General features: G+C 49.9%; 6 non-coding genes across 6 annotated transcripts; all 6 read left to right on the forward strand.

The window, feature by feature from the left end:
* Positions 1-6,556: 6,556 nt before the first annotated feature.
* Trnan-guu (transfer RNA asparagine (anticodon GUU)) lies at positions 6,557-6,633 on the forward strand. The gene has a single exon. It is a non-coding gene; the product is annotated as a tRNA-Asn (tRNA).
* Positions 6,634-8,406: 1,773 nt separating this feature from the next.
* On the forward strand, positions 8,407-8,483 carry Trnan-guu (transfer RNA asparagine (anticodon GUU)). The gene has a single exon. It is a non-coding gene; the product is annotated as a tRNA-Asn (tRNA).
* A 1,773-nt stretch (positions 8,484-10,256) lies between these two features.
* On the forward strand, positions 10,257-10,333 carry Trnan-guu (transfer RNA asparagine (anticodon GUU)). Its single transcript has one exon. It is a non-coding gene; the product is annotated as a tRNA-Asn (tRNA).
* Positions 10,334-11,640: 1,307 nt separating this feature from the next.
* On the forward strand, positions 11,641-11,717 carry Trnan-guu (transfer RNA asparagine (anticodon GUU)). Its single transcript has one exon. It is a non-coding gene; the product is annotated as a tRNA-Asn (tRNA).
* A 1,774-nt stretch (positions 11,718-13,491) lies between these two features.
* On the forward strand, positions 13,492-13,568 carry Trnan-guu (transfer RNA asparagine (anticodon GUU)). Its single transcript has one exon. It is a non-coding gene; the product is annotated as a tRNA-Asn (tRNA).
* An 856-nt stretch (positions 13,569-14,424) lies between these two features.
* Trnan-guu (transfer RNA asparagine (anticodon GUU)) lies at positions 14,425-14,497 on the forward strand. The gene has a single exon. It is a non-coding gene; the product is annotated as a tRNA-Asn (tRNA).
* Positions 14,498-14,712: the final 215 nt, after the last annotated feature.

The following is a 14,712-nucleotide window of genomic DNA, read 5'->3' on the forward strand; positions in this document are numbered from 1 at the left end:
CACTGGCTACCACCCCCAAGTGCAGAAAACAAAAATACCTTAACATAAATACCTGAGAAAGTTCTGCGGAAACAGCCCCGCCGGTAGCGTAGTGGGTATCACACCAGACCGGTATTCTAGAGGTCATGGGTTCGGATCCAACCCGGCGGGCATTTTTCAACCACTGTCTTTTCGACTCAAGAAATTCTTCATCTCTTTCAATGACCCCCCACAACCTCCCCTTTGATTTCCGAGGTTTTCTTGACTGCCAACCCTTAATTTCTGTCTTATTTTCATGGAGCCCCTCATTTCCCATTTTCTGATTCGTTACATGCTTAGCGAGGGCCTCTGTTCTGGCAGGCTTGGTGCCAAAGGGAGCTTAAGAGGGTTCAACGCTGGTCCACCTTTCTGGACATGTCGTAGACACTCGAGTCGCGGCCCAGGTAAAAAAAAGAAGGTCCCCTTCACCCCGAGTAGTCCGAGTTGCACTGGCTACCACCCCCAAGTGCAGCAAACAAAAATACCTTAACATAAATACTCGAGAAAGTGCTGGGGAAACAGCCCCGCCGGTAGCGTAGTGGCTATCGCACCAGACCGGTATTCTGGAGGTCGTGGGTTCGGATCCCACCCGGCGGGCATTTTTTCACCACTTTCTTTTCGACTAAAAAAATTCTTCATCTCTTTCTATGACCCACCACAACCTCCCCTTTGCTTTCCGAGGTTTTCTTGACTTGAAACCCTAAATTTCTGTCTTATTTAAACGGAGCCCCTCATTTCCCTTTTTCTGATTCGCTACATGCTTAGCGAGGGCTTCTGTTCTGGCAGTCTTGGTGTCAAAGGGAGCTTAAGTGGGTTCGACGCTGGTCGAGCATTCTCGACATGTCGTAGACACTCGAGTCACGGCCCGGGTAATAAAAAGAAGGTCCCCTTCACCCCGAGTAGTCCGAGTGGCACTGGCTGCCACCCCCAAGTGCAGAAAACCAAAATACCTTAACATAAATACCCGAGGAAGTGCTGGGAAAACAGCCCCGCCGTTAGCGTAGTGGTTATCGCACCAGACCGGTATTCTGGAGAACGTGGGTTCGTATCCTATCCGGAGAGCATTTTTTCACCACTTTCTTTACGACTCAAAAAATTCTTCATCTCTTTCTATGACCCACCACAACCTCCCCTTTGCTTTCCGAGGTTTTCTTGACTGCCAACTCTTAATTTCTGTCTTATTTTCACGGAGGCCCTCATTTCCCATTTTCTGATTCGCTACATGCTTAGCGAGGGCCTCTGTTCTGGCAGTCTTGGTGAAAGAGAGCTTAAGAGGGTTCACGCTGGTCGACCCTCTCGACATGTCGTAGACACTCGAGCCGCGGCCCGGAGATTAAAAAGAAGGTCCCCTCACCCCGAGTAGTCCGAGTGACACAGGCTACCACCCCCCCGTGTAGAAAACCAAAATACCTTAATATAAATACCCGAGAAAGTGGTGGGGTAACAGCCCCGCCGGTAGCGTAGTGGTTATGGCACCAGACTTGTATTCTAGAGGTCGTGGGTTCGGATCCCACCCGTCGGGCATTTTCTCACCACTGTCTTTTCGACTCAAAAAATACTTCATCTCTTTCTATGACCCACCCGAACCTCCTCTTTGCTTTCCCAGGTTTTCTTGACTGCCAACCCTTATTTATGTCTTATTTTCACGTAGCCCCTCATTTCCCATTTTCTGATTCGCTTCATGCTTTGCGAGGGCCTCTGTTCTGGCAGTCTTGGTGCCAAAGGGAGCTTAAGGGGGTTCACGCTGGTCGACCCTCTCGACATGTCGTAGACACTCGAGCCGCGGCCCGGAGATTAAAAAGAAGGTCCCCTCACCCCGAGTAGTCCGAGTGACACAGGCCACACCCCCCCCCGTGTAGAAAACCAAAATACCTTAATATAAATACCCGAGAAAGTGGTGGGGTAACAGCCCCGCCGGTAGCGTAGTGGTTATCGCACCAGACCGTTATTCTGGAGGTCGTGGGTTCGGATCCTACCCGCAGAGCATTTTTTCACCACTTTCTTTACGACTCAAAAAATTCTTCATCTCTTTCTATGACCCACCACAACCTCCCCTTTGCTCTCCGAGGTTTTCTTGACTACCAACTCTTAATTTCTGTCTAATTTTCACGGAGCCCCTCATTTCCCATTTTCTCATTCGCTATATGCTTAGCGAGGGCCTCTGTTCTGGCAGTCTTGGTGCCAAAGGGAGCTTAAGAGGGTTCAACGCTGGTCGACTATTCTGGACGTGTCGTAGACACTCGACTCACAACACGGGGATTAAAAAGAAGGTCCCCTTCACCCCGAGTAGTCCGAGTGGCACTGGCTACCACCCCCAAGTGCAGAAAACAAAAATACCTTAACATAAATTCCCGAGAAAGTGCTGGGGAAACAGCCCCGCCAGTAGCGTAGTGGTTATCTTACGAGACCGGTATTCTGGAGGTCGTGAGTTCGGATACCACCCGGCGGGCATTTTTTCACCACTTTCATTTCTACTAAAAAAATTCTTTATCTCTTTCTATGACCCACCACAACCTCCCCTTTGCTTTCCAATGTTTTCTTGACTGCCATCCATTAACTTTTGTCTTATTTTCACGGAGCCCCTCATTTCCCATTTTCTGATTCGCTGCAGGCTTAGCGAGGGCCTCTGTTCTGGCAGTCTTGGTGCCAAAGGGAGCTTAAGAGGGTTCAATGCTGGTCGACCACTCTCGACATGTCGTAGACACTAGAGTCACGGCCCGGGTATTAAAAAGAAGGTCCTCTTCACCCCGAGTAGTCCGAGTGGCACTGGCTACCACCCCCAAGTGCAGAAAACAAAAATAGCTTAACATAAATACCCGAGAAAGTGCAGAGGAAACAGCCCCGCCGGTAGCGTAGTGGTTATCGCCCGAGACCGGTATTCTGCAGGTCGTGGGTTCGGATTCCGCCCGGCGGGCACTTTTTCCCCACTTTCTTTTGGACTCAAAAAATTCTTCATCTCTTTCTATGACCCACCACAACCTCCCCTTTGCTTTCCGAGGTTTTGTTGACTGCCAACCCTTAATTTTTGCCTTATTTTCACGCAGCAGCTCATTTCCCATTTTCTGATTCGCTACATGCCTAGCGAGGGCCTCTTTTCTGGCAGTCTTGGTGCCTAAGGGAGCTTAAGAGGGTTCAACGTTGGTCGACCACTCTCGACATGTCGTAGACTCTCGAGTCACGGCCCGGGTTATAAAAAGAAGGTCTTCTTCACCCCGAGTAGTGCGAGTGGCACTGGCTACCACCCCCAAGTGCAGAAAACAAAAATACCTTAACATAAATACCTGAGAAAGTTCTGGGGAAACAGCCCCGCCGGTAGCGTAGTGGGTATCACACCAGACCGGTATTCTAGAGGTCGTGGGTTCGGATCCAACCCGCGGGCATTTTTTCACCACTGTCTTTTCGACTCAAGAAATTCTTCATCTCTTTCAATGACCCCCCACAACCTCCCCTTTGATTTCCGAGGTTTTCTTGACTGCCAACCCTAATTTCTGTCTTATTTTCATGGAGCCCCTTATTTCCCATTTTCTGATTCGCTACATGCTTAGCGAGGGCCTCTGTTCTGGCAGGCTTGGTGCCAAAGGGAGCTTAAGAATGTTCAACGCTGGTCCACCATTCTGGACATGTCGTAGACACTCGAGTCACGGCCCAGGTAAAAAAAAGAAGGTCCCCTTCACCCCGAGTAGTCCGAGTTGCACTGGCTACCACCCCCAAGTGCAGTAAACAAAAATACCTTAACATAAATACCCGAGAAAGTGCTGGGGAAACAGCCCCGCCGGTAGCGTAGTGGCTATCGCACCAGACCGGTATTCTGGAGGTCGTGGGTTCGGATCCCAACCGGCGGGCATTTTTTCACCACTTTCTTTTCGACTAAAAAAATTCTTCATCTCTTTCTAGTACCCACCACAACCTCCCCTTTGCTTTCCGAGGTTTTCTTGACTTGAAACCCTTAATTTCTGTCTTATTTAAACGGAGCCCCTCATTTCCCATTTTCTGATTCGCTACATGCTTAGCGAGGGCCTCTGTTCTGGCAGTCTTGCTGCGAAAGGAAGCTCAAGAGGGTTCAACGCTGGTCGACCCTCTCGACATGTCCTAGACACTCGAGTCACGGCCCGAGGATTAAAAAGAAGGTCCCCTTCACCCCGAGTAGTCCGAATGGCACTGGCTACCACCCCCAAGTGCAGAAAAAATACCTTAACATAAATACCCGAGAAATTGCTGGGGAAACAGCCCCGCCGGTAGCGTAGTGGTTATCGCACCACACTTGTATTCTAGAGGTCGTGGGTTCGGATCCCACCCAGCGGGCATTTTTTCACCACTGTCTTTTCGACTCAAAAAATACTTCATCCCTTCTATGACCCACCCGAACCTCCTCTTCGCTTTCCGAGGTTTTCTTGCCTGCCAACCCTTATTTCTGTCTTATTTTCACGTAGCCCCTCATTTCCCATTTTCTGATTCGCTAAATGCTTTGCGAGGGCCTCTGTTCTGGCAGTCTTGGTGCCAAAGGGAGCTTAAGAGGGTTCACGCTGGTCGACCCTCTCGACATGTCGTAGACACTCGAGTCAGGGCCAGGGGATTAAAAAGAAGGTCCCCTTCATCCCGAGTAGTCCGAGTGACACTGGCTACCACCCCCAAGTGCAGAAAACCAAAATATCTTAATATAAATACCCGAGAAAGTGGTGGGGTAACAGCCCTGCCCTAGCGTAGTGGTTATCGCACCAGACCGTTATTCTGGAGGTCGTGGGTTCGGATCCCACCCGGAGGTCATTTTTTCACCACTTTCATTTCTACTAAAAAAATTCTTTATCTGTTTCTATGACCCTTCACAACCTCCCCTTTGCTTTCCGATGTTTTCTTGACTGCCAACCCTTTACTTTTGTCTTATTTTAACGGAGCCCCTCATTTCCCATTTTCTGATTCGCTGCTGGCTTAGCGAGGTTCTCTGTGCTGGCAGTCTTGGTGCCAAAGGGAGCTTAAGAGGGTTCAATGCTGGTCGACCACTCTCGACATGTCGTAGACACTCGAGTCACGGCCCGGGTAGTAAAAAGAAGGTCCCCTTCACCCCGAGTAGTCCGAGTGGCACTGGCTACCACCCCCAAGTGCAGAAAACAAAAATACCTTAACATAAATACCTGAGAAAGTTCTGGGGAAACAGCCCCGCCGGTAGCGTAGTGGTTATCACACCAGACCGGTATTCTAGAGGTCATGGGTTCGGATCCCACCCGGCGGGCATTTTTTCACCACTGTCTTTTCGACTCAAGAAATTCTTCATCTCTTTCAATGACCCCCCACAACCTCCCCTTTGCTTTCCGAGGTTTTCTTGACTGCCAACCCTTAATTTCTGTCTTATTTTCATGGAGCCCCTTGTTTCCCATTTTCTCATTCGCTACATGCTTAGCGAGGGCATCTGTTCTGGCAGGCTTGGTGCCAAAGGGAGTTTAAGAGGGTTCAACGCTGGTCCACCATTCTGGACATGTCGTAGACACTCGAGTCACGGCCCAGGTATTAAAAAGAAGGTGCCCTTCACCCCGAGTAGTCCGAGTTGCACTGGCTACCACCCCCAAGTGCAGTAAACAAAAATACCTTAACATAAATACTCGAGAAAGTGCTGGGGAAACAGCCCCGCCGGTAGCGTAGTGGCTATCGCACCAGACCGGTATTCTGGAGGTCGTGGGTTCGGATCCCACCCGGCGGGCATTTTTTCACCACTTTCTTTTCGACTAAAAAAATTCTTCATCTCTTTCTATGACCCACCACAACCTCCCCTTTGCTTTTCGAGGTTTTCTTGACTGCCAACCCTTATTTCTGTCTTATTTTCACGGAGCCCCTAATTTCCCATTTTCTGACTCGCTACATGCTTAGCGAGGGCCTCTGTTCTGGCAGTCTTGCTGCGAAAGGGAGCTTAAGAGGGTTCAACGCTGGTCGACCCTCTCGACATGTCCTAGACACTCGAGTCACGGCCCGAGGATTAAAAAGAAGGTCCCCTTCACCCCGAGTAGTCCGAATGGCACTGGCTACCACCCCCAAGTGCAGAAAAAAATACCTTAACATAAATACCCGAGAAATTGCTGGGGAAACAGCCCCGCCGGTAGCGTAGTGGTTATCGCACCACACTTGTATTCTAGAGGTCGTGGGTTCGGATCCCACCCGGCGGGCATTTTTTCACCACTGTCTTTTCGACTCAAAAAATACTTCATCTCTTTCTATGACCCACCCGAACCTCCTCTTTGCTTTCCGAGGTTTTCTTGCCTGCCAACCCTTATTTCTGTCTTATTTTCACGTAGCCCCTCATTTCCCATTTTCTGATTCGCTAAATGCTTTGCGAGGGCCTCTGTTCTGGCAGTCTTGGTGCCAAAGGGAGCTTAAGAGGGTTCACGCTGGTCGACCCTCTCGACATGTCGTAGACACTCGAGTCAGGGCCAGGGGATTAAAAAGAAGGTCCCCTTCACCCCGAGTAGTCCGAGTGACACTGGCTACCACCCCCAAGTGCAGAAAACCAAAATATCTTAATATAAATACCCGAGAAAGTGGTGGGGTAACAGCCCTGCCCTAGCGTAGTGGTTATCGCACCAGACCGTTATTCTGGAGGTCGTGGGTTCGGATCCCACCCGGAGGGCATTTTTTCACCACTTTCATTTCGACTAAAAAATTCTTTATCTGTTTCTATGACCCTTCACACCCTCCCCTTTGCTTTCCGATGTTTTCTTGACTGCCAACCCTTTACTTTTGTCTTATTTTCACGGAGCCCCTCATTTCCCATTTTCTGATTCGCTGCTGGCTTAGCGAGGTTCTCTGTGCTGGCAGTCTTGGTGCCAAAGGGAGCTTAAGAGGGTTCAATGCTGGTCGACCACTCTCGACATGTCGTAGACACTCGAGTCACGGCCCGGGTATTAAAAAGAAGGTCCCCTTCACCCCGAGTAGTCCGAGTGGCACTGGCTACCACCCCCAAGGGCAGAAAACAAAAATACCTTAACATAAATACCTGAGAAAGTTCTGGGGAAACAGCCCCGCCGGTAGTGTAGTGGCAATCACACCAGACCGGTATTCTAGAGGTCATGGGTTCGGATCCCACCCGGCGGGCATTTTTTCACCACTGTATTTTCGACTCAAGAAATTCTTCATCTCTTTCAATGACCCCCCACAACCTCCCCTTTGCTTTCCGAGGTTTTCTTGACTGCCAACCCTTAATTTCTGTCTTATTTTCATGGAGCCCCTTGTTTCCCATTTTCTCATTCGCTACATGCTTAGCGAGGGCCTCTGTTCTGGCAGGCTTGGTGCCAAAGGGAGTTTAAGAGGGTTCAACGCTGGTCCACCATTCTGGACATGTCGTAGACACTCGAGTCACGGCCCAGGTATTAAAAAGAAGGTGCCCTTCACCCCGAGTAGTCCGAGTTGCACTGGCTACCACCCCCAAGTGCAGTAAACAAAAATACCTTAACATAAATACTCGAGAAAGTGCTGGGGAAACAGCCCCGCCGGTAGCGTAGTGGCTATCGCACCAGACCGGTATTCTGGAGGTCGTGGGTTCGGATCCCACCCGGCGGGCATTTTTTCACCACTTTCTTTTCGACTAAAAAAATTCTTCATCTCTTTCTATGACCCACCACAACCTCCCCTTTGCTTTTCGAGGTTTTCTTGACTGCCAACCCTTATTTCTGTCTTATTTTCACGGAGCCCCTAATTTCCCATTTTCTGACTCGCTACATGCTTAGCGAGGGCCTCTGTTCTGGCAGTCTTGCTGCGAAAGGGAGCTTAAGAGGGTTCAACGCTGGTCGACCCTCTCGACATGTCCTAGACACTCGAGTCACGGCCCGAGGATTAAAAAGAAGGTCCCCTTCACCCCGAGTAGTCCGAATGGCACTGGCTACCACCCCCAAGTGCAGAAAAAAATACCTTAACATAAATACCCGAGAAATTGCTGGGGAAACAGCCCCGCCGGTAGCGTAGTGGTTATCGCACCACACTTGTATTCTAGAGGTCGTGGGTTCGGATCCCACCCGGCGGGCATTTTTTCACCACTGTCTTTTCGACTCAAAAAATACTTCATCTCTTTCTATGACCCACCCGATCCTCCTCTTTGCTTTCCGAGGTTTTCTTGCCTGCCAACCCTTATTTCTGTCTTATTTTCACGTAGCCCCTCATTTCCCATTTTCTGATTCGCTAAATGCTTTGCGAGGGCCTCTGTTCTGGCAGTCTTGGTGCCAAAGGGAGCTTAAGAGGGTTCACGCTGGTCGACCCTCTCGACATGTCGTAGACACTCGAGTCAGGGCCAGGGGATTAAAAAGAAGGTCCCCTTCACCCCGAGTAGTCCGAGTGACACTGGCTACCACCCCCAAGTGCAGAAAACCAAAATATCTTAATATAAATACCCGAGAAAGTGGTGGGGTAACAGCCCTGCCCTAGCGTAGTGGTTATCGCACCAGACCGTTATTCTGGAGGTCGTGGGTTCGGATCCCACCCGGAGGGCATTTTTTCACCACTTTCATTTCGACTAAAAAATTCTTTATCTGTTTCTATGAGCCTTCACAACCTCCCCTTTGCTTTCCGATGTTTTCTTGACTGCCAACCCTTTACTTTTGTCTTATTTTCACGGAGCCCCTCATTTCCCATTTTCTGATTCGCTGCTGGCTTAGCGAGGTTCTCTGTGCTGGCAGTCTTGGTGCCAAAGGGAGCTTAAGAGGGTTCAATGCTGGTCGACCACTCTCGACATGTCGTAGACACTCGAGTCACGGCCCGGGTATTAAAAAGAAGGTCCCCTTCACCCCGAGTAGTCCGAGTGGCACTGGCTACCACCCCCAAGGGCAGAAAACAAAAATACCTTAACATAAATACCTGAGAAAGTTCTGGGGAAACAGCCCCGCCGGTAGTGTAGTGGTTATCACACCAGACCGGTATTCTAGAGGTCATGGGTTCGGATCCCACCCGGCGGGCATTTTTTCACCACTGTCTTTTCGACTCAAGAAATTCTTCATCTCTTTCAATGACCCCCCACAACCTCCCCTTTGCTTTCCGAGGTTTTCTTGACTGCCAACCCTTAATTTCTGTCTTATTTTCATGGAGCCCCTTGTTTCCCATTTTCTCATTCGCTACATGCTTAGCGAGGGCCTCTGTTCTGGCAGGCTTGGTGCCAAAGGGAGTTTAAAAGGGTTCAACGCTGGTCCACCATTCTGGACATGTCGTAGACACTCGAGTCACGGCCCAGGTATTAAAAAGAAGGTGCCCTTCACCCCGAGTAGTCCGAGTTGCACTGGCTACCACCCCCAAGTGCAGTAAACAAAAATACCTTAACATAAATACTCGAGAAAGTGCTGGGGAAACAGCCCCGCCGGTAGCGTAGTGGCTATGGCACCAGACCGGTATTCTGGAGGTCGTGGGTTCGGATCCCACCCGGCGGGCATTTTTTCACCACTTTCTTTTCGACTAAAAAAATTCTTCATCTCTTTCTATGACCCACCACAACCTCCCCTTTGCTTTCCGAGGTTTTCTTGACTGCCAACCCTTATTTCTGTCTTATTTTCACGGAGCCCCTAATTTCCCATTTTCTGATTCGCTACATGCTTAGCGAGGGCCTCTGTTCTGGCAGTCTTGCTGCGAAAGGGAGCTTAAGAGGGTTCAACGCTGGTCGACCCTCTCTACATGTCCTAGACACTCGAGTCACGGCCCGAGGATTAAAAAGAAGGTCCCCTTCACCCCGAGTAGTCCGAATGGCACTGGCTACCACCCCCAAGTGCAGAAAAAAATACCTTAACATAAATACCCGAGAAATTGCTGGGGAAACAGCCCCGCCGGTAGCGTAGTGGTTATCGCACCACACTTGTATTCTAGAGGTCGTGGGTTCGGATCCCACCCGGCGGGCATTTTTTCACCACTGTCTTTTCGACTCAAAAAATACTTCATCTCTTTCTATGACCCACCCGAACCTCCTCTTTGCTTTCCGAGGTTTTCTTGCCTGCCAACCCTTATTTCTGTCTTATTTTCACGTAGCCCCTCATTTCCCATTTTCTGATTCGCTAAATGCTTTGCGAGGGCCTCTGTTCTGGCAGTCTTGGTGCCAAAGGGAGCTTAAGAGGGTTCACGCTGGTCGACCCTCTCGACATGTCGTAGACACTCGAGTCAGGGCCAGGGGATTAAAAAGAAGGTCCCCTTCACCCCGAGTAGTCCGAGTGACACTGGCTACCACCCCCAAGTGCAGAAAACCAAAATATCTTAATATAAATACCCGAGAAACTGGTGGGGTAACAGCCCTGCCCTAGCGTAGTGGTTATCGCACCAGACCGTTATTCTGGAGGTCGTGGGTTCGGATCCCACCCGGAGGGCATTTTTTCACCACTTTCATTTCGACTAAAAAATTCTTTATCTGTTTCTATGACCCTTCACAACCTCCCCTTTGCTTTCCGATGTTTTCTTGACTGCCAACCCTTTACTTTTGTCTTATTTTCACGGAGCCCCTCATTTCCCATTTTCTGATTCGCTGCTGGCTTAGCGAGGGCCTCTGTTCTGGCAGGCTTGGTGCCAAAGGGAGTTTAAAAGGGTTCAACGCTGGTCCACCATTCTGGACATGTCGTAGACACTCGAGTCACGGCCCAGGTATTAAAAAGAAGGTGCCCTTCACCCCGAGTAGTCCGAGTTGCACTGGCTACCACCCCCAAGTGCAGTAAACAAAAATACCTTAACATAAATACTCGAGAAAGTGCTGGGGAAACAGCCCCGCCGGTAGCGTAGTGGCTATGGCACCAGACCGGTATTCTGGAGGTCGTGGGTTCGGATCCCACCCGGCGGGCATTTTTTCACCACTTTCTTTTCGACTAAAAAAATTCTTCATCTCTTTCCATGACCCACCACAACCTCCCCTTTGCTTTCCGAGGTTTTCTTGACTGCCAACCCTTATTTCTGTCTTATTTTCACGGAGCCCCTAATTTCCCATTTTCTGATTCGCTACATGCTTAGCGAGGGCCTCTGTTCTGGCAGTCTTGCTGCGAAAGAGAGCTTAAGAGGGTTCAACGCTGGTCGACCCTCTCGACATGTCCTAGACACTCGAGTCACGGCCCGAGGATTAAAAAGAAGGTCCCCTTCACCCCGAGTAGTCCGAATGGCACTGGCTCCACCCCCAAGTGCAGAAAAAAATACCTTAACGTAAATACCCGAGAAATTGCTGGGGAAACAGCCCCGCCGGTAGCGTAGTGGTTATCGCACCACACTTGTATTCTAGAGGTCGTGGGTTCGGATCCCACCCGGCGGGCATTTTTTCACCACTGTCTTTTCGACTCAAAAAATACTTCATCTCTTTCTATGACCCACCCGAACCTCCTCTTTGCTTTCCGAGGTTTTCTTGCCTGCCAACCCTTATTTCTGTCTTATTTTCACGTAGCCCCTCATTTCCCATTTTCTGATTCGCTAAATGCTTTGCGAGGGCCTCTGTTCTGGCAGTCTTGGTGCCAAAGGGAGCTTAAGAGGGTTCACGCTGGTCGACCCTCTCGACATGTCGTAGACACTCGAGTCAGGGCCAGGGGATGAAAAAGAAGGTCCCCTTCACCCCGAGTAGTCCGAGTGACACTGGCTACCACCCCCAAGTGCAGAAAACCAAAATATCTTAATATAAATACCCGAGAAAATGGTGGGGTAACAGCCCTGCCCTAGCGTAGTGGTTATCGCACCAGACCGTTATTCTGGAGGTCGTGGGTTCGGATCCCACCCAGAGGGCATTTTTTCACCACTTTCATTTCGACTAAAAAAATTCTTTATCTGTTTCTATGACCCTTCACAACCTCCCCTTTGCTTTCCGATGTTTTCTTGACTGCCAACCCTTTACTTTTGTCTTATTTTCACGGAGCCCCTCATTTCCCATTTTCTGATTCGCTGCTGGCTTAGCGAGGTTCTCTGTGCTGGCAGTCTTGGTGCCAAAGGGAGCTTAAGAGGGTTCAATGCTGGTCGACCACTCTCGACATGTCGTAGACACTCGAGTCACGGCCCGGGTATTAAAAAGAAGGTCCCCTTCACCCCGAGTAGTCCGAGTGGCACTGGCTACCACCCCCAAGTGCAGAAAACAAAAATACCTTAACATAAATACCTGAGAAAGTTCTGGGGAAAGAGCCCCGCCGGTAGCGTAGTGGTTATCACACCAGACCGGTATTCTAGAGGTCATGGGTTCGGATCCCACCCGGCGGGCATTTTTTCACCACTGTCTTTTCGACTCAAGAAATTCTTCATCTCTTTCAATGACCCCCCACAACCTCCCCTTTGCTTTCCGAGGTTTTCTTGACTGCCAACCCTTAATTTCTGTCTTATTTTCATGGAGCCCCTTGTTTCCCATTTTCTCATTCGCTACATGCTTAGCGAGGGCCTCTGTTCTGGCAGGCTTGGTGCCAAAGGGAGTTTAAGAGGGTTCAACGCTGGTCCACCATTCTGGACATGTCGTAGACACTCGAGTCACGGCCCAGGTATTAAAAAGAAGGTGCCCTTCACCCCGAGTAGTCCGAGTTGCACTGGCTACCACCCCCAAGTGCAGTAAACAAAAATACCTTAACATAAATACTCGAGAAAGTGCTGGGGAAACAGCCCCGCCGGTAGCGTAGTGGCTATCGCACCAGACCGGTATTCTGGAGGTCGTGGGTTCGGATCCCACCCGGCGGGCATTTTTTCACCACTTTCTTTTCGACTAAAAAAATTCTTCATCTCTTTCTATGACCCACCACAACCTCCCCTTTGCTTTCCGAGGTTTTCTTGACTGCCAACCCTTATTTCTGTCTTATTTTCACGGAGCCCCTAATTTCCCATTTTCTGATTCGCTACATGCTTAGCGAGGGCCTCTGTTCTGGCAGTCTTGCTGCGAAAGGGAGCTTAAGAGGGTTCAACGCTGGTCGACCCTCTCGACATGTCCTAGACACTCGAGTCACGGCCCGAGGATTAAAAAGAAGGTCCCCTTCACCCCGAGTAGTCCGAATGGCACTGGCTACCACCCCCAAGTACAGAAAAAAATACCTTAACATAAATACCCGAGAAATTGCTGGGGAAACAGCCCCGCCGGTAGCGTAGTGGTTATCGCACCACACTTGTATTCTAGAGGTCGTGGGTTCGGATCCCACCCGGCGGGCATTTTTTCACCACTGTCTTTTCGACTCAAAAAATACTTCATCTCTTTCTATGACCCACCCGAACCTCCTCTTTGCTTTCCGAGGTTTTCTTGCCTGCCAACCCTTATTTCTGTCTTATTTTCACGTAGCCCCTCATTTCCCATTTTCTGATTCGCTAAATGCTTTGCGAGGGCCTCTGTTCTGGCAGTCTTGGTGCCAAAGGGAGCTTAAGAGGGTTCACGCTGGTCGACCCTCTCGACATGTCGTAGACACTCGAGTCAGGGCCAGGGGATTAAAAAGAAGGTCCCCTTCACCCCGAGTAGTCCGAGTGACACTGGCTACCACCCCCAAGTGCAGAAAACCAAAATATCTTAATATAAATACCCGAGAAAGTGGTGGGGTAACAGCCCTGCCCTAGCGTAGTGGTTATCGCACCAGACCGTTATTCTGGAGGTCGTGGGTTCGGATCCCACCCGGAGGGCATTTTTTCACCACTTTCATTTCGACTAAAAAAATTCTTTATCTGTTTCTATGACCCTTCACAACCTCCCCTTTGCTTTCCGATGTTTTCTTGACTGCCAACCCTTTACTTTTGTCTTATTTTCACGGAGCCCCTCATTTCCCATTTTCTGATTCGCTGCTGGCTTAGCGAGGTTCTCTGTGCTGGCAGTCTTGGTGCCAAAGGGAGCTTAGGAGGGTTCAATGCTGCTCGACCACTCTCGACATGTCGTAGACACTCGAGTCACGGCCCGGGTATTATAAAGAAGGTCCCCTTCACCCCGAGTAGTCCGAGTGGCACTGGCTACCACCCCTAAGTGCAGAAAACAAAAATACCTTAACATAAATTCCCGAGAAAGTGCTGGGGAAACAGCCCCGCCAGTAGCGTAGTGGTTATCGCACCAGACCGGTATTCTGGAGGTCGTGGGTTCGGATCCCACCCGGCGGGCATTTTTTCACCACTGTCTTTTCGACTCAAAAAATACTTCATCTCTTTCTATGCCCCACCCGAACCTCCTCTTTGCTTTCCCAGGTTTTCTTGACTGCCAACCCTTATTTCTGTCTTATTTTCACGTAGCCCCTCATTTCCCATTTTCTGATTCGCTACATGCTTTGCGAGGGCCTCTGTTCTGGCAGTCTTGGTGCCAAAGGGAGCTTAAGAGGGTTCACGCTGGTCGACCCTCTCGACATGTCGTAGACACTCGAGTCACGGCCCGGGGATTAAAAAGAAGGTCCCCTTGACCCCGAGTAGTCCGAGTGACACAGGCTACCACCCCCCCCCCCGTGTAGAAAACCAAAATACCTTAATATAAATACCCGAGAAAGTGGTGGGGTAACAGCCCCGCCGGTAGCGTAGTGGTTATCGCACCAGACCGTTATTCTGGAGGTCGTGGGTTCGGATCCCACGCGGAGAGCTTTTTTTCACCACTTTCTTTACGACTCAAAAAATTCTTCATCTCTTTCTATGACCCACCACAACCTCCCCTTTGCTCTCCGAGGTTTTCTTGACTGCCAACTCTTAATTTCTGGCTAATTTTCACGGAGCCCCTCATTTCCCATTTTCTCATTCGCTATATGCTTAGCGAGGGCCTCTGTTCTGGCAGTCTTGGTGCCAAAGGGAGCTTAAGAG

Source organism: Haemaphysalis longicornis, unplaced genomic scaffold, assembly GCF_048455015.1.
Source record: "Haemaphysalis longicornis isolate Haplotype H1 unplaced genomic scaffold, Haemaphysalis longicornis Haplotype H1 scaffold_13, whole genome shotgun sequence".
In the NCBI taxonomy this organism is placed as follows: domain Eukaryota; kingdom Metazoa; phylum Arthropoda; class Arachnida; order Ixodida; family Ixodidae; genus Haemaphysalis; species Haemaphysalis longicornis.